Genomic DNA, 17,013 nt, shown 5'->3' on the forward strand with positions numbered 1-17,013 from the left:
ATTTTTCCTCAGGACAGTGTTCTTCACCTGCACATGCAGTTCCCTCCCATTGCAGCTTCTGGTTATTCAGCATCATCACCACCCTGTAGCGGAAAGAACACTGTTTGTACTGTTTAATATCCCCATAAGAGCTGGCTGCAGAGACCAGCCTTGGCATTTCGTTAAGTTTAGAAAAACAGCACGGAAACAGGCCCTTCAGCCCACCGAGTCTGCACCGACCAGCGATCCCCACACACTAACACTATCCTACACACACTAGGGATAATTTTACATTGATACCAAGCCAATTAACCTACAGACCCCCTGTACATCTCTGGAGTGTGAGAGGAAACCGGAGCTCTCGGAGAAAACCCACGCAGGTCATGGGGAGAACGTACAAACTCCATACAGACAGCACCCGTAGTCAGGATCGAACCCTGGTCCCTGGCGCTGTAAGGCAGCAACTCTACCTCTGTGCCATTGTGCCACAGTAGAAGGAAACTAGCTATACTTAATCCAAAGGTAATGTCACACCAACGTCTCCACTGTTAGTTTCACTCATTATCCTGTGAATCTCACAATTAAAGACCCTGAGCTTCATGCGACCTTCAAGATCATCAATAAGGTAATGTACAAAGTTGTTTTAATGTCAGTAAGATGATTTCTTGCTTCATGTGTTCACACTTTTAATTTTTTTGTAAGCATCCCATGTTTATTTTTAAATATGGCCATCCAAAAGTTTTAACTTAATATTGCCCCACAGAACAGAGCATGTCTAAACAGTCCAGCAGGGACAGAAATGCTGACAACTATTTATGAAAATGTTGCTGATTAGAAAGCATTAACTTTAATTGCTCCCAGGAGAATTTTTAATGAATCTATTTATTAGGAAGAAGCTGGACTTGTGTTTTCATTATAAAGGTAATATGGTAATTTGATTTTAAAAGTGCATTCAAATGGTTTTTAGGAAAATGGTCCCATGTTTCCAAGAAAGGATTGCTAAAGAACCTGTCCCACGAGCATGCGACTCCATGCGGCAAGCGCGACCTAAAGGGCCAGTCCCACCAGCATGCGCCTGCATGCGGCAAGCGCTACCTAACGTGGTCGCTTGAGCCGTACGGCCTCGCGGGGCCGGTCCCACTTCGATCGCCGGAGCCGTATGGAGTTGTGCGGAGCTGGTCCCGACATCGCGCGGGGCTCCGAAAAACTGACCGTGTTCAAAAATTCTGCGCGGCAACGGCCTGCCGGCCCGCAGCCGCCTCGACGCCGTACGTCACGCGCGAACTTCCCGCGGACTTCGCTCGAACTTCATGTCACTCACTTGACCTCTGCGCGGCCCCCGCTTCTGGTTTGGTCGCGCTTGCCGCATGCAGGCGCATGCTGGTGGAACCGGCCCTTTAGGTCGCGCTTGCCGCATGGAGTCGCATGCTCGTGGGACAGGCCCTTTATAATTCTTGTATCGAAATGACTGAATCCAGTTGTACGTATATGCACTTGTTCAATCTCATGGGCATGAATAGTGATGTGTGATGGGACCGTCTATTACAGTGCAAGAGATGATGAGTGTTTTGATTAGTATCAAAGTTGGCCCCAATTCATGAGGAGAAGAGTCTGTAGCAGACCTTTGAACCACAACATGGTGATCTAAGTGCCCACTGCAGGGTGTTTTATATTGGATCTGATGATGAACTTCAACAGCAACTCACGAAGGGTAAGAGATGTTGAGTATGAGTGACTTCTTGTAATAGTTCTCTGGCATTCAGTTTAGTTTAGAGATACCGCATGGAAACAGGCCCTTCGGCCCACCGAGTCCATGCTGACCAGCGATCCCCGCACATTATCTTACACACATTAGGGACAATTTATATTTATAACTAAAGCAATTAACCTAAAAGCTGTGTGTCTTTGGAGTGTGGGCGGAAAGTGAAGATCTTCATGAATACCCACACAGGTCATGGGGAGAACGTACAAACTCGTGGTCCGGATCGAACCTGGGTCTCTGGCGCTGTAAGGCAGCAACTCTACCGCTGCGCCACTGTGCCACCCTTTTTTTATGACAGCACAAGTCAACACCGTGGGTACTAATCACTTCCTTGGTCACTTTGAAAGAGGAATTTTCAAGCAGACTATTATCTAAATGGAGAAAGATTACAGATGAGCTAAATATAAAATCACAGGCAGGAGCAGTGACTGGTCGGGAAGGCAAGTAGCGTTTGGGTTTATTGCAAGAGGATTGAAGTCTAGAAATACGATTGCATCAGCTGCTGTGATCCAGCATTTGCCCAGACCACTCTCTTTGATGAAGGGTCTGAAGAAGAGTTTCGGCCTATTTCCTTCGCTCCATAGATGCTGCTGCACCCGCTGAGTTTCTACAGCATTTTTGTCTACCCACTCTCTTTGAGCTTTGCAGGCTAGCTTGAAGCAGTTATAGCCATTCATAGTTATGACACTCCTGCTGAGGTGTGAAGCAATTGAACAGCATGGTTTGTAATCGTTTCAAGCTGCTTTCATATCTGTTCCTGCTGCATACACCAGAATGGGCTCCATTTAATATTCCCTCGTCGGTTTTCAGTAATTATTGATTTTAGTCCAATGGTTTACAGTTTTGCACATTCAATGAAAAATTCATTTATGTTTAAAACACACATGGTTTAATAAATACTAAATACTGAGATCGAGCAACTGTCCATATGGTGCCAGATAATAACCTGGCCCTCAACACCAGCAAAACCAAGGAACTGATTGTGGACTTTGGAAGGAGTAGGAGGGGGACCCACAGCCCCATTTATATCAACGGGTCGATGGTTGAAAGGGTCAAGAGCTTCAAATTCCTGGGCGTGCACATCTCTGAAGATCTTTCCTGGTCCGAGAACACTACTGCAATTATCTCTAACTCTCTCTAACTTCTACAGGTGCACAGTAGAGAGCATGCTGACCGGTTGCATCGTGGCTTGGTTCGGCAACTTGAGCGCCCTGGAGAGGAAAAGACTACAAAAAGTAGTAAACACTGCCCAGTCCATCATCGGCTCTGACCTTCCTTCCATCGAGGGGATTTATCGCAGTCGCTGCCTCAAAAAGGCTGGCAGTATCATCAAAGACCCACACCATCCTGGCCACACACTCATCTCCCTGCTACCTTCAGGTAGAAGGTACAGGAGCCTGAAGACTGCAACAACCAGGTTCAGGAATAGCTACTTCCCCACAGCCATCAGGCTATTAAACCTGGCTTGGACAAAACTCTGATTATTAATTAACCCATTATCTGTTATTTGCACTTTATCAGTTTATTTATTCATGTGTGTATATATTTATATCATGGTATATGGACACACTTATCTGTTTTGTAGTAAATGCCTACTATGTTCTGGTGTGCTGAAGCAAAGCAAGAATTTCATTGTCCTATACAGGGACACATGACAATAAACTCACTTGAACTTGAACTTGAACTGCATTGCGGAAGTAATTCCCTTTGCAATACATTTTCATACTGTGTATCCTGTGTATGTATTTCTGTCCATATTCATAATCAATTGGCAGAGACAATCCCAATGTTTAAGAAACACTTAAATAGGGCAGGTTTGGAGGGTTATCGGCTAAACACTTAAATAGGACAGGTTTGGAGGGTTATGGTCAGGTGGCTCGTGTAGCTGGGACATGCTGGCCGGTATCGGCAAGTTGGGCCGAAGGACCTGTTTCTACACTGTATCACTCTATGACTCCATGGTACAATTTCAGTCGGTCTGATTGAACTAAAGGTCAATGTCATGTGATCTTGCAGCTAGGCGCTATTACTTTCCCTTCTGTTTTGTACAGTGAAAGTATTAGGACCTCGGGCTAATTGTAGATAATTGCTCCTCATGAACCTGTACACTGTGAATGGCTCGATTGTAATCATGTATAGTCTTTCTGCTGACTGGTTAGCACACAACAAAAGCTTTTCACTGTACCATGGTACACGTGACATTAAACTAAACCAAACTAACCTAACCCTTCACCTCTACGTCCAAAGGACTAGTGGGAGATGTGTGTCTGCAGTAAAGTTATGCTTTATTCTTTCAGATTTAACCACATTATACAATGCAGAAACAGCTGTTCCCCTCTTTGAAATTATAAGAAAAGCACCCCCATTTTCATTCAAAATTGACATTCTTTGAAGCCAAATCTGAGCCTCCTTTGTTGAAAAAATGGTTAAAATACAGTTAAAATGCAAAACAGTTTTGCGCATCTATTTCCAAAATCGGGATAACAAAAAGAAATTTGGATTAGCATATATGTCGCTCTTTGATTTTAAAACATCAAATACCAGATTCTGCGAATGTATTAACTTTAGGTGTTAATTAACGTGGTTGTATTTGTTTTATTTGGAGAGTAAGATGCACAACAGTTGTAAAATCCAGTCATAAAATTGTTAAAACAATTATATGTTCACAAAAAAAGTGAGAATTATCATTACAATGTAGTTTTATCATAATAATGTGTGATTCTGTTTGCTAATCCTAATGCAAAGTTTTAAAAATCAATTTTCTGCTGCTTTTTGCTTTGCCATCCATTGAAGGCAGGACTCCTGAGGCTGAACTAAAGAAAATAATCAGACAGCATCTAGTAAATATGATAATGAAAATGATAACGGTCACAGAACATTTGGTGCTCAGGGAAATGGCGGCGGGGAGGGGGGGGGGGTTTCACTAAAAATGTTTTGAAAAAATCAATTATTTTTGTCATTTGGGGGATGTGTGCATCACCAAAAGGGTGTTGTTTATTGTCCTTGTGAACCACTGTTGTGAACCAATGGCATCCATTGGTGATCTGTCGTGAACCAATGGCATCCATTGGTGATCTGTCGTGAACCAATGGCATCCATCGGTGGTCTGCTGCCTTGAACCAATGGCATCCATTGGTGGTCTGCTGCCTTGAACCAATGGCATCCATCGGTGGTCTGCTGTCGTGAACCAATGGCATCCATTGGTGATCTGCTGTCATGAACCAATGGCATCCATTGGTGGTCTGCTGTCTTGAACCAATGGCATCCATCGGTGGTCTGCTGCCTTGAACCAATGGCATCCATCGGTGGTCTGCTGCCTTGAACCAATGGCATCCATCGGTGGTCTGCTGTCGTGAACCAATGGCATCCATTGGTGGTCTGCTGTCGTGAACCAATGGCATCCATTGGTGGTCTGCTGCCTTGAACCAATGGCATCCATCGGTGGTCTGCTGTCGTGAACCAATGGCATCCATTGGTGGTCTGCTGTCGTGAACCAATGGCATCCATCGGTGGTCTGCTGTCGTGAACCAATGGCATCCATCGGTGGTCTGCTGTCGTGAACCAATGGCATCCATTGGTGGTCTGCTGCCTTGAACCAATGGCATCCATTGGTGGTCTGCTGTCGTGAACCAATGGCATCCATTGGTGATCTGCTGTCGTGAACCAATGGCATCCATTGGTGGTCTGCTGTCATGAACCAATGGCATCCATCGGTGGTCTGCTGTCGTGAACCAATGGCATCCATTCGTGAGCCGCTGCCTTGAACCAATGACATGCATCGGTGAACCCCTGCCTTCAACCAGTGCAAACCATTGGTGCAGGCAATCACACAGGGCTGTTCTATGGGGAATAAACAGATTTAGACCAGGTGACAATGAAGAAAGTACAATGTTTGCCCAGATCAGAAATAATGTACAGCATGGAGGGGAACTAACAGTGGAAGATTAAGGTAGCTTCTCAGTGAATGAGTTTGCAGGATTGACAATTGCTGGCAAAACAGCCTTGGTGGAAGGAGTGAGTATTTATCATGGCAGATGATGTGTAAATCTAATACATTGCATGCACCCTTCCACTTTGTTCCCAGAAGTTGTTTTTTTTTCTCTCACAGATAAAATATTTTAGTTTAGTTTAAAGATACAGCACAGAAACAGGACCTTCAGCCCACCTAGACCAGTGACCCCCGCACATTAACACTACCTACACACACTGGGGGCAATTTATACCAAGCCAATTAACCTACAAACCCGTACGTCTTTGAGTGTGGGAGAAAACCAAAGATCCTGGAGAAAACCCACACAGGTCACGGGGAGAACGTACAAACTCTGTACAGACAGCTCCCGTGGTCAGGATCGAACTCAGGTCCATGGTGCTGTAAGGCAGCAACTCTACCACCGTGCCACCATTTGGTCTGTAAAACTGAGCCAAGTAGTAGCTATTCCTTTGACAATGTTCATGCTGATTAGGCTCTAATTTCAATCACAGTTCCCAAGTGCACATTTCAGAGAAATACCGTACGTGCTATATTGAAAATTGTATCCGACAGCTGCCTGACCTGTTGAGTTACGCCAGCACCGTGTGTCGTTCTTGCGTTATTTAAAATACACCAATTGCAGAGCTATCTACTTTTTCCTCATTGATATTTTTTAAATACATTCAACACTCAACTTCACACTAAAGACCATTAAGATTTAATTCATTGAAGTGATTACTGTTGGTATTTATTTTTGTTGTTGTGAACCTTCACATCCATGAGGCATGAAATTATTTATAACTTTGAAGCAAATGTCGATTAAACTAAAAAGGATCGAAACTACTGAACAAAAACAAATAAATGAATGCCGTTCATGCACATTATTTTAATTTTAATTGCTATTTATTTTGTAACGAAAACTGAATGGACACTGGTTGAGAAACGTTTTTTTATTTCCTCTGAGTATGCGAATACTCAGGAAATGACAATAAAGATTTACAATTTACAATTTACAATTTACAATCCATCTCGGCAGTTTCTGATAAAGGTAGATTAACAGGAAGTGGAATAACACTTAGTTACAGGATATGTCATTTGTCTGATCATTATCTCTATTGTATCCAAAAATAAGTCTTTGTATCCAAGGCCAGCACAGTGGGGCAGCGGTAGAGTTAAGGGCATGTCCCACTTAGGCGATTTTCTCTGCGACTGTCAGCGACTGTCATAGTCGTAGCAGGTCACTGAAAAACCAGCGACTGGACCCCCTTATGACAATGTCTACAACAACCTCCCACCTAGTCGACGTTAAGCTATGACAATCTACCAAAAACCGGCGACCCATTAGGACGTCCACCTATGATCACACCTACGACAACCTCCGTCCACCCACAACAAGCAACGTCAAGGTACGACCCTGTCGGCGACAACTCAAGACTACGTAAGACAATTCAGTCGGCAGTTGACGTAGGTCGTCGCAAAGGTTTTGAACATTTCGAAATCCAGCGGCGACCAGATAAACGCTACAATTTTGAGTATAGAAGATGTAATGTTAAAATTGAACAAGGCATTGGTGAGACCAAATCTGGAGTATGGTGTACAATTTTGGTCGCCCAATTATAGGAGGGATGTCAACAAAATAGAAAGAGTACAGAGGAGATTTACTAGAATGTTGCCTGGGTTTCAACAACTAAGTTACAGAGATAGGTTGAATAAGTTAGGTCTTTATTCTCTGGAGCGCAGAAGGTTAAGGGGGGACTTGATAGAGGTCTTTAAAATGATGAGAGGGATAGACAGAGTTGATGTGGATCAGCTTTTCCCTTTGAGAATAGGGAAGATTCAAACAAGAGGACATGACTTCAGAATTAAGGGACAGAAGTTTAGGGGTAACATGAGGGGGGACTTCCTAATTCAGAGAGTGGTAGCGGTGTGGAATGAGCTTCCAGTGGAAGTGGTGGAGGCAGGTTCGTTGGTATCATTTAAAAATAAATTGGATAGGCATATGGATGAGAAGGGAATGGAGGGTTATGGTATGAGTGCAGGCAGGTGGGACTAAGGGAAAAAACGTTGTTCAGCACGGACTTGTAGGGCCGAGATGGCCTGTTTCCGTGCTGTAATTGTTATATGGTTATATGGTTATAATTCTTTGGGCGACTAAGGAGACTACTCACGACCATACGGGCAACACCCCAGCGACCATGTGGTGACAGCCTAGTCGTGTGTAGTCGCCTGAAAAATCACCTCAGTGGGACGGGCCGATTGCTGCTTTACAGTGCCAGAGACCCGGGTTCAAACCTGACCACAGTTGCTGATCTGTACGGAGTTTGTAAATTCTAGCTGTGACCGCATGGGGTTTTCTCCAGCTGCTCCAGTTTCCTCTCACACTTCAAAGAGGTACAGGTTTGTAGGTTAATTGGCTTTGGTTAAAAAAATGTAAGTTGTCCCTAGCGTGTAGGATAGCGCAAGTGTATGTGGTGGTTGCTGGTCAGCACGAACTCGGTGGGCCGAAGGGCCAGTTTCTGCACAGTATCTCCAAAGTCTAAAGCCTAACTAATAAATGTAAATATCAAGCTGGCTTGCCACCATCTTCTCAGGAGGTTTAGGGATGAGCAATGATTGCTGGTCTTGCCAGAGATGACTGGGTCCTCAAAATTAATGAATAATAACAAATGACTATGGAGATTTTAGTGTTTAAGAAGGAACTGCAGATGCTGGAGAATCGAAGGTACACAAAAAAGCTGGAGAAACTCAGCGGGTGCAGCAGCATCTATGGAGCGAAGGTGCCTCTAGGGGACATCAGAGGAGAGGCACCTATTCTGCAGAATATGAAATTAATAAAAACACTTCTTTGTCTGAATTTGTCTCAAGAGCATTTGTGATTTTTGAATCTCACAACTTGGAGAATCTCACTGCCTGAAGAAGGGTTTCGGCCCGAAACGTTGCCTATTTCCTTCGCTCCATAGATGCTGCTGCACCCGCTGAGTTTCTCCAGCTTTTTTGTGTACCATGGAGATTTTAGTCATTGTTTTGTTTGACAATGAGCAGCATCATCATTCTTGTGTACCATTTTAGTGCATTCGATATACTGACAAATACTGCATGTTTATAATAATAACTTCAGAGGCTCCATCGCATGCAGGAGGCTTGGGCCGAGTATCGCTGAGTCGAGGGAATGTATACACGATACGATATGATACGATAAAACTTTATTTACCCCAGGAGGGAAATAGATCAATTTTCAACTTCAAAATGTATCTTTGACACATTTTGCTTCAGGTCATTCTCCACATCACAAATGGGGCCTGACAAATGCATTCAACTCTGCATACTGGCCTTTGGAAACATCTAATCTGGGTGTTAGTTTATAAGATTAATCCACATATTAATGTACAGCATTTGGCTATGTGATGACAGTAACTCACATATTTATGTGTAGCACTTATATATGTGACAAGAGTGAATTAACATACCTATTAATATACAAGTGTGTTATTGTTCTACAGTACATCTCTCTACATCATCGTCAATATCGTTTGGTTCACTTTCCCGTGACTTTCAATTTGAAGAAGGGTCTCGACCAGAAATGTCACCATTCCTTCTCTACAGAGATGCTGCCTGTCCCGCTGAGTCACTCCAGCTTTTTGTGTCGATCTTCTATTGACTAAAAACTAAAATGCAAGGTGCACGGCTCAGATAATATGTTCCCTCATCTTGTATTGCTGACAACCGAATGCCCCTGTCCCACTTGGGAAACCTGAACGGAAACCTCTGGAGACTTTGAGCCCCACCCGAGGTTGAGGTTGCAGGCGGTTGCCGGAGGTTGCAGGTAGTGGAAGCAGGTAGGGAGACTGACAAAAACCTCCGGGAACCTCCGGGAACCAAAGTCTCCAAAGGTTTCCGTTCAGGTTTCCTAAGTGGGACAGGGGCATTAGGCAAGGAACAGCTCTAAGAAATGTAGAAAGTCTCCTGTACCACTAAGAGCCTGACAGCACTTTCCAGAGAGAATGAAACACAAATGTTGGCGATTTGAAGCAAGTTCCCACTCCTATTCTATGCACTATGAGAAATCCAGGGACAAAGTTCAAGCTGCTGCCCAGCAACAGATCACTCCCAGCAACGTTGGAATGCCCACATTCCCATGGGTAAAATCACAATGTTTGTGTCAGTGTTTATGCAGTAATAATGGTGAATGTTGACAGTCCTGACATCATTATCTTGCAACAATCCAATCTATAGAAGGGAAAAGAATAGTCGCCTGTCAACTGTGAGAACAGATAGTTGTAATATGTCTGAAAGTGGTTATCTTTCCCCTGCACTGCAGCACCCAAAATAAATCACCTCTGGCATATCTTGTTTGTTCAATGAAGATTGATTGAGAGGACACTTTACAAACCCAGCATTTGAATGCATCCTTTTCAGTTGCAGTATTTAGTGCCTCTTTGTTATTATCATTTCAGAACCGCCAAATTTATAAAACAAAGATTACATTAGTAGTTTAAGCATTGCAAGTCATTCCAAGTTCGGAATCACACAGACTCCAAACTTCAGGAAGGACATTCGTGCTACTGGGGGAGTGCAGCATGCTCACGAGGTTAATTCCCGGGATGACGGGACTGTCATATGTTGATAGAATGGAGCGGCTGGGCTTGTATACCCTTGTAATTCTGAAGGATGAGCGGGGATGTTATTGAAACATATAAGATTATTAAGGGATGGGACACGCTAGAGGCTAGAGGCATGTTCCCGATGTTGGGGGAATCAAGAATCAGGGGCCACGGTTTAAGAATTAGTGGTAGGCCATTTAGAATGGAGATGAGGAAAAACTTTTCCCCCCCTGAGAGTTGTGAAACTGTGGAATGCTCTGCCACAGAAGGCATAGAAACACAGAAACATAGAAACATAGAAACATAGAAATATAGAAATTAGGTGCAGGAGTAGGCCATTCGGCCCTTCGAGCCTGCACCGCCATTCAATATGATCATGGCTGATCATCCAACTCAGTATCCCGTACCTGCCTTCTCTCCATACCCCCTGATCCCCTTAGCCACAAGGGCCACATCTAACTCCCTCTTAAAGGCAGTGGAAGCCAATTCTCTGGATGCTTTCGAGAGAGAGTTCGATAGAGCTCTTAAAGATATCGGTGTCAGGGGATATGGGGAGAAGGCAGGAATGGGGTGCTGATGGTGGATGATCAGCCATGATCATATTGAATGACGGTGCTGGCTCGAAGGTCCGAATGGCCTACTCCTGCACCTATCGTCTATTGTCTATTGATATAAAATGTCTTCATTTTGTCTTTGTAGGTTAAGTGTTCATAAAATTTGATGTACACTTCCCACTTTATCCTACCTCATTTCTAAGTTTACATTATTTGTGGGTACAAAGCAGTAATGGCCACAATATCAATGTACACTACTGCAGTCCTCCACAATATTTCTTTCCTATCGATTATTATATGATTCATTATTATTTTGTACTTCTCAGTTGTTTCTGTCCAAAGAAAACAACCCCCAGTCTTATTATTCTTTCAACATTGTTCTCCATTTTTATCAACTTTTTTGCAATTCTCCATTTCCTCTCCAGTACGCCCTCATCCTTCCTGTACTGTGGTGAACAAAACAGCACATTGTGGACCACAGGGGCCTGATTAAGCATTTAATGCAGTCCTAACATGATTCAGCTGATTTTCTATTCTTTGCCTCAGCCAACAATAGAATGAAAATCTTCTATACCTTCTGAAAGAACATAACTTGCACACACATTCTATGTGTAGGAAGGAACTGCAGATGCTGATTTACACCGAAGATAGACACAAAATGTTGGAGTAATTCAGAGGGACAGGCAACAAGAGGATTTCAGTATAGGAGTAAAGAGGTTCTTCTGCAGTTAAATAGGGCTCTGGTGAGACCGCATCTGGAGTATTGTGTACAGTTTTGGTCTCCTAATTTGAGGAAGGACATCCTTGTGATTGAGGCAGTACAGCGTAGGTTCACGAGATTGATCCCTGGGATGGCGGGACTGTCATATGAGGAAAGATTGAAACGACTAGGCTTGTATTCACTGGAGTTTAGAAGGATGAGGGGGCATCTTATAGAAACATAAAAAATTACAAAAGGACTGGACAAGCTAGATGCAGGAAAAATGTTCCCGATGTTGGGCGAGTCCAGAACCAGGGGCCACAGTCTTAGAATAAAGGGGAGGTCATTTAAGACTGAGGTGAGAAAAAACTTTTTCACCCAGAGAGTTGTGAATTTATGGAATTCCCTGCCACAGAGGGCAGTGGAGGCCAAATCACTGGATGGATTTAAGAGAGGGTTAGATATAGCTATAGGGGCTAGTGGAATCAAGGGATATGGGGAGAAGGCAGGCACGGGTTATTGATTGGGGCCGATCAGCCATGATCACAATGAATGACGGTGCTGGCTCGAAGGGCCGAATGGCCTCCTCCTGCAACTATTTTCTATGTTTCTATGTTTCTATTTTATCTATGGATAGAAGGAATGGGTGTCGTTTCGGGTCGAGACCCTTCTTCAGACACATTCTGTGGTTGCTTTGTTTTCCTGCACTTCGCAGTTTCCGACTGCATACGGTGTATTTCTATTCCTTTTTTTGCTCTCACTTTATCTAGATTGAATTGTGTTTGCCAATTTTCTGCTCCCCCAACTATCCAATTTTTTATTCATCAACGTCAACAGCCTGATCGTGTTCTATCTCGCCTGTAAAGCCCCTCAATAAAGACTGACACTGGTCTAAATCATCAATGTAAGTCATAAGTCATCTAATCATCAATTAAATCAATGAGCGCTGCAGATCTCTATTCAATGTAAAGAATTATTGCTGACCATTACACACTGCTTTGATTGCCTGAGCTAATTTTGGATTCATCTTACTACTTTCTACAAATCCCACGGGCCATTTGCTTTTCTGTAATAGGTCTTTTCAATGTTTCTATAATCACTCGTGTGAAAAAATGCCGAAAAAGTTGTAATTATCACAGTGTATGTCATTTTCAATCCACAGAAGATGTAATCATAGCTTCGTCGGCACTTATTATATACTTAAATGTGGCCCTTGTGGCTAAGGGGATCAGGGGTATGGAGAGAAGGCAGGTACGGGATACTGAGTTGGATGATCAGCCATGATCATATTGAATGGCGGTGCAGGCTCGAAGGGCCGAATGGCCTACTCCAGCACCTAATTTCTATGTTTCTATGTTTCTAAATGAAAGCTCCTCATGCCCTTTGAAGGTTGCATGTTCAAAAAAGTTTCCCTTTACTCCAAAGTTAGAATGTAACTTCAGAGCCGGGGGCCATGGCTTCAGAGGAAAAGTACCATAAGAGAAAAGGTTGCTGTTTCATGCTGCACCTCTCATGACCTTAGGATGTTGTATCTCAGGATCATCAGCATCTTGCCTGAATGAAGTACTCCCCTTGACTTCAGCGAGCTGTTGCCATCGCTGGTCCACTTACCTGGAGCCCTTTTCCCAACTCCCCAGTGCCCTCACTAGAGGCTCCGATGGATGCTGCCTTGAATACTCTTGGCCCAAAGCAATCTGATCAAGGCAGGTGAGATGGCACTAGAAGACCAACAAGTGTCTATAGATGTGTTCAAGAAGAAACTGCAGATGCTGGAAGATCGAAGGTACACAAAATTGCTGGAGAAACTCAGCGGGTGCAGCAGCATCTATGGAGTGAAGGAAATAGGCGACGTTTCGGGCCGAAACCCTTCTTCAGACTGATGGGGGATGGGGGGGGGAGAAGGAAGGAAAAGGGGAGGAGGAGGAGCCCGAGGGCGGGCGGATGGGAGGGTGGGAGGAGACAGCTCGAGGGTTAAGGAAGGGGAGGAGACAGCAAAGGCTAGCAAAATTTGGAGAATTCAATGTTAATGCCATCCGGACGCAAGGTCCCCAGGCGGAATATGAGGTGCTGTTCCTCTAATTCCTTCGCTCCATAGATGCTGCTGCACCTGCTGAGTTTCTCCAGCAATGTTGTGTACCTTCAAGTGTGTATAGATCACTTGCAGTTTTGAAACGAGGCCCAAAACTTCTCTGCTTAGTATGATTCCACTTCTCCCTCGGTGTTGCTTAGCAACCACTTGAGGTTAAATAAAAAAAGAGTGGATTTCATTTTAGATCTGAATTAGAGAATAGTTTTAAAGAGTTTTAAAAAGATGAATTACCATAACAATAACTATGATTTTTGCAATCTGTTCCCTTCCAGTTTGTTCAGAACCATTTGAGGCAAAATATTAAGCTTTGGCTGCTGGTTCAATATTTAAAAAATGAACTGCTGGAGGAACTCAGAGGGTCAAGCAGCATCTGACCGTGAAATCTATCTGGAAATCGATGAACAACTTCATTGCCCATGACTATATGTTCTCCAATGGCTCTGTCTACTTTAAAAGTTTCCCCCCACCATTGTTCAGCTCATTGTCGTCATCTCTCTGCCTCCATAGATGCCCTGATGCTTGACCCACTGAGCTCCTGCAGCAGTTTGTGTTTTGCTCTGTGTGCCAACATCGACGGTCTCTTGTGTCTCTGGTCGAATATGTATTCTGGTGCTGCACAGAAAAGAGCAGCATGTGCCTTTCTGCAACCTCTCTGCACTAAACTGTAACATGCCTTGGGACAACAGCGTGCTGCTTTCATGCTGTCGATAAGCACATTGCAAACAGCACGTGCACTAATCTCTCCCACCAGCAGACAATAGCCTTTTGATAAATCCTATTTCTGAAGCTGGGAAAGAGAGAGAGATCTTCACATCCCCAATACACTTTGCAGTCAATGAAGCACTTTGCACTTTCAATGCTGTTTCCGTGTAAGAAATATGGCAACCAATTTATGCACATCAAGATCCCACAAGCAGCATTGGGTAATCTGCGTTTGTAGAGTTACCTGAGGAACTACACAACATGTTTAATTTAGTTTAGTGATACAGTGTGGAAACAGGCCCTTCGGCCCATCGAGTCCGCACCGACCCGTGATCACCGCACACTGACACTATCAAGTCAAGTCAAGTCAAGTTTATTTGTCACATACACATACGAGATGTGCAGTGAAATGAAAGTGGCAATCCTACACTATCCTACACACACTAGGGACAATTTATGTTTTTACCAAACCATTTAATCTATTAAATATTTAAGGGGGAAAAAAAGGACATATGGTCCTTTGCATTACAGTAGAGGACAATTGAACTATTCCCAAAGTTAATCCATTTCTTAAATAATAAGTGCCAGATAAATTCTAATAATCATGAAATTTGACATAAATATCTGCGGATTAATGGTGAAGTGGGCACATCACACCTGAAGTGGGTATTTAGAGGTTTCCTGTTATTCTTTACTTGATCAAATGCTTTGGAAAGAGATTCTCTAAAGCTCTGAACTAACAGCAAAATAATTACACTTTAGACATTGGAGATACAGCGGGATAACAGGCCCTTCGGCTTACCGAGTCCACACGGACCATCGATCACCCTGTACGCCAACACTATCCTCCACACCAGGGATGATTTACAATTTTACCAAAGGCAATTAACCTACAAACCTGTACGTCTTTAGAGTGTGGGAGGAAACCGGAGCACCCAGAGAAAACCCACACGTTTTTAGTGGTCACAGGGAGAATGTACAAACTCCGTACAGACAGCTCCCGTGGTCAGGATCGAAACCGGGTCTCTGGCGCTGTAAGGCAGCGACTCTATCCCTGAGCCACATGCTGCCACCCCACCCCACATTGTCAACAAAATAGAGAGAGTACAGAGGAGATTTACTAGAATGTTGCCTGGGTTTCAGCAACTAAGTTACAGAGAAAGGTTGAACAAGTTAGGGCTTTATTCTTTGGAGCGCAGAAGGTTAAGGGGGGACTTGATAGAGGTTTTTAAAATGATGAGAGGGATAGACAGAGTTGACGTGGAAAAGCTTTTCCCACTGAGAGTAGGGAAGATTCAAACAAGGGGACATGACTTGAGAATTAAGGGACTGAAGTTTAGGGGTAACATGAGGGGGAACTTTTTTACTCAGAGAGTGGTAGCTGTGTGGAATGAGCTTCCAGTGAAGGTGGTGGAGGCAGGTTTGTTTTTATCATTTAAAAATAAATTGGATAGTTAAATGGACGGGAAGGGAATGGAGGGTTATGGTCTGAGCGCAGGTATATGGGACTAGGGGAGATTATGTGTTCGGCACGGACTAGAAGGGTCGAGATGGCCTGTTTCCATGCTGTAATTGTTATATGGTTATATGGTTATCTTGTTTTGATTTCAAGATACTTATCAGCAACTTGAAATCTAAACAAAGGAATACATTTGAAGTAGACATCGCTGTTATTGTAAATGTGGTTGCTGGCTCTGAACTTGCAATCACAATATCACAACTGCAGGACAGTTTATCATTTTGAATTAATGCCTTATCCCGAGATTGCGTGTTTGTTCATTTTTGTTGGTCACAATGTCGTTTTATAGTCACGTAACATTAAACATCACAGTGTCCAAGCAGTACTAGGCTTTGTCGGCAGATTGTAAAAGAATTACAAATGGTCAAAAGTGACATGAATGGTGCAGTCGAGCAGAGTGTGTGTTACCTCACCGTAATGAAAAGCAGATGGACCTTGCACCTTTCTCCACACTTCCAGTGAGGCCGGTCGACTGAGAATAGCTTTGAGGAAAGTCCAGTCATGTGTAGTCACTTTCAGACTGCATAGTCTATAAACCATTCCATGTTTATATAGAAAGAAGCAGCAAATAAGTTTTAATAGTTTTCAATTAAATTTGCTTGGATATGATGTGCAACAAAATTAATTTCAACAGTGGCCTTGCTTTGTTAACATTAGGATTGCCTGAACAGAATTGTCTTGATTTTCATTTTGTTTTATCTGAAACTTGAGCTTGTATTTTTTTTAAATTCTATCATATTAAGTGTAGTTAGCATATATATATATGTGTGTGTGTGTGTGTGTGTATTATTTGAAACTAAGCAATACCAGAGAGTTAAGCCTGGGGCCACAGGTATTCAAACTAACTTTTATTTTAATATTGTTGAGAAAATTCTGGGAAGCAAAGTTCATAATTACTGATAGAAGAGTGTCTATTACATATCGTGTGTGTGTTGGAGAAAGATTATTGCTGGCATCCATCACGTTTCCTGCCCTTTAGTGACAACAGTTCCAGGAACAACTGTGTTTCTATCACCAAAATATATTTGAGTGGTCTTCTTCTGTTATGGTAGGAAATTAAAACAGTTAATCACAGTTTTACCTTGTTTTGAAAATGAAATATATATATTACTGTCATGTTCAACAAAATACATTGAA

The sequence above is a fragment of the Leucoraja erinacea genome, chromosome 14 (genome assembly GCF_028641065.1).
Source record: "Leucoraja erinacea ecotype New England chromosome 14, Leri_hhj_1, whole genome shotgun sequence".
NCBI classification, from domain to species: domain Eukaryota; kingdom Metazoa; phylum Chordata; class Chondrichthyes; order Rajiformes; family Rajidae; genus Leucoraja; species Leucoraja erinaceus.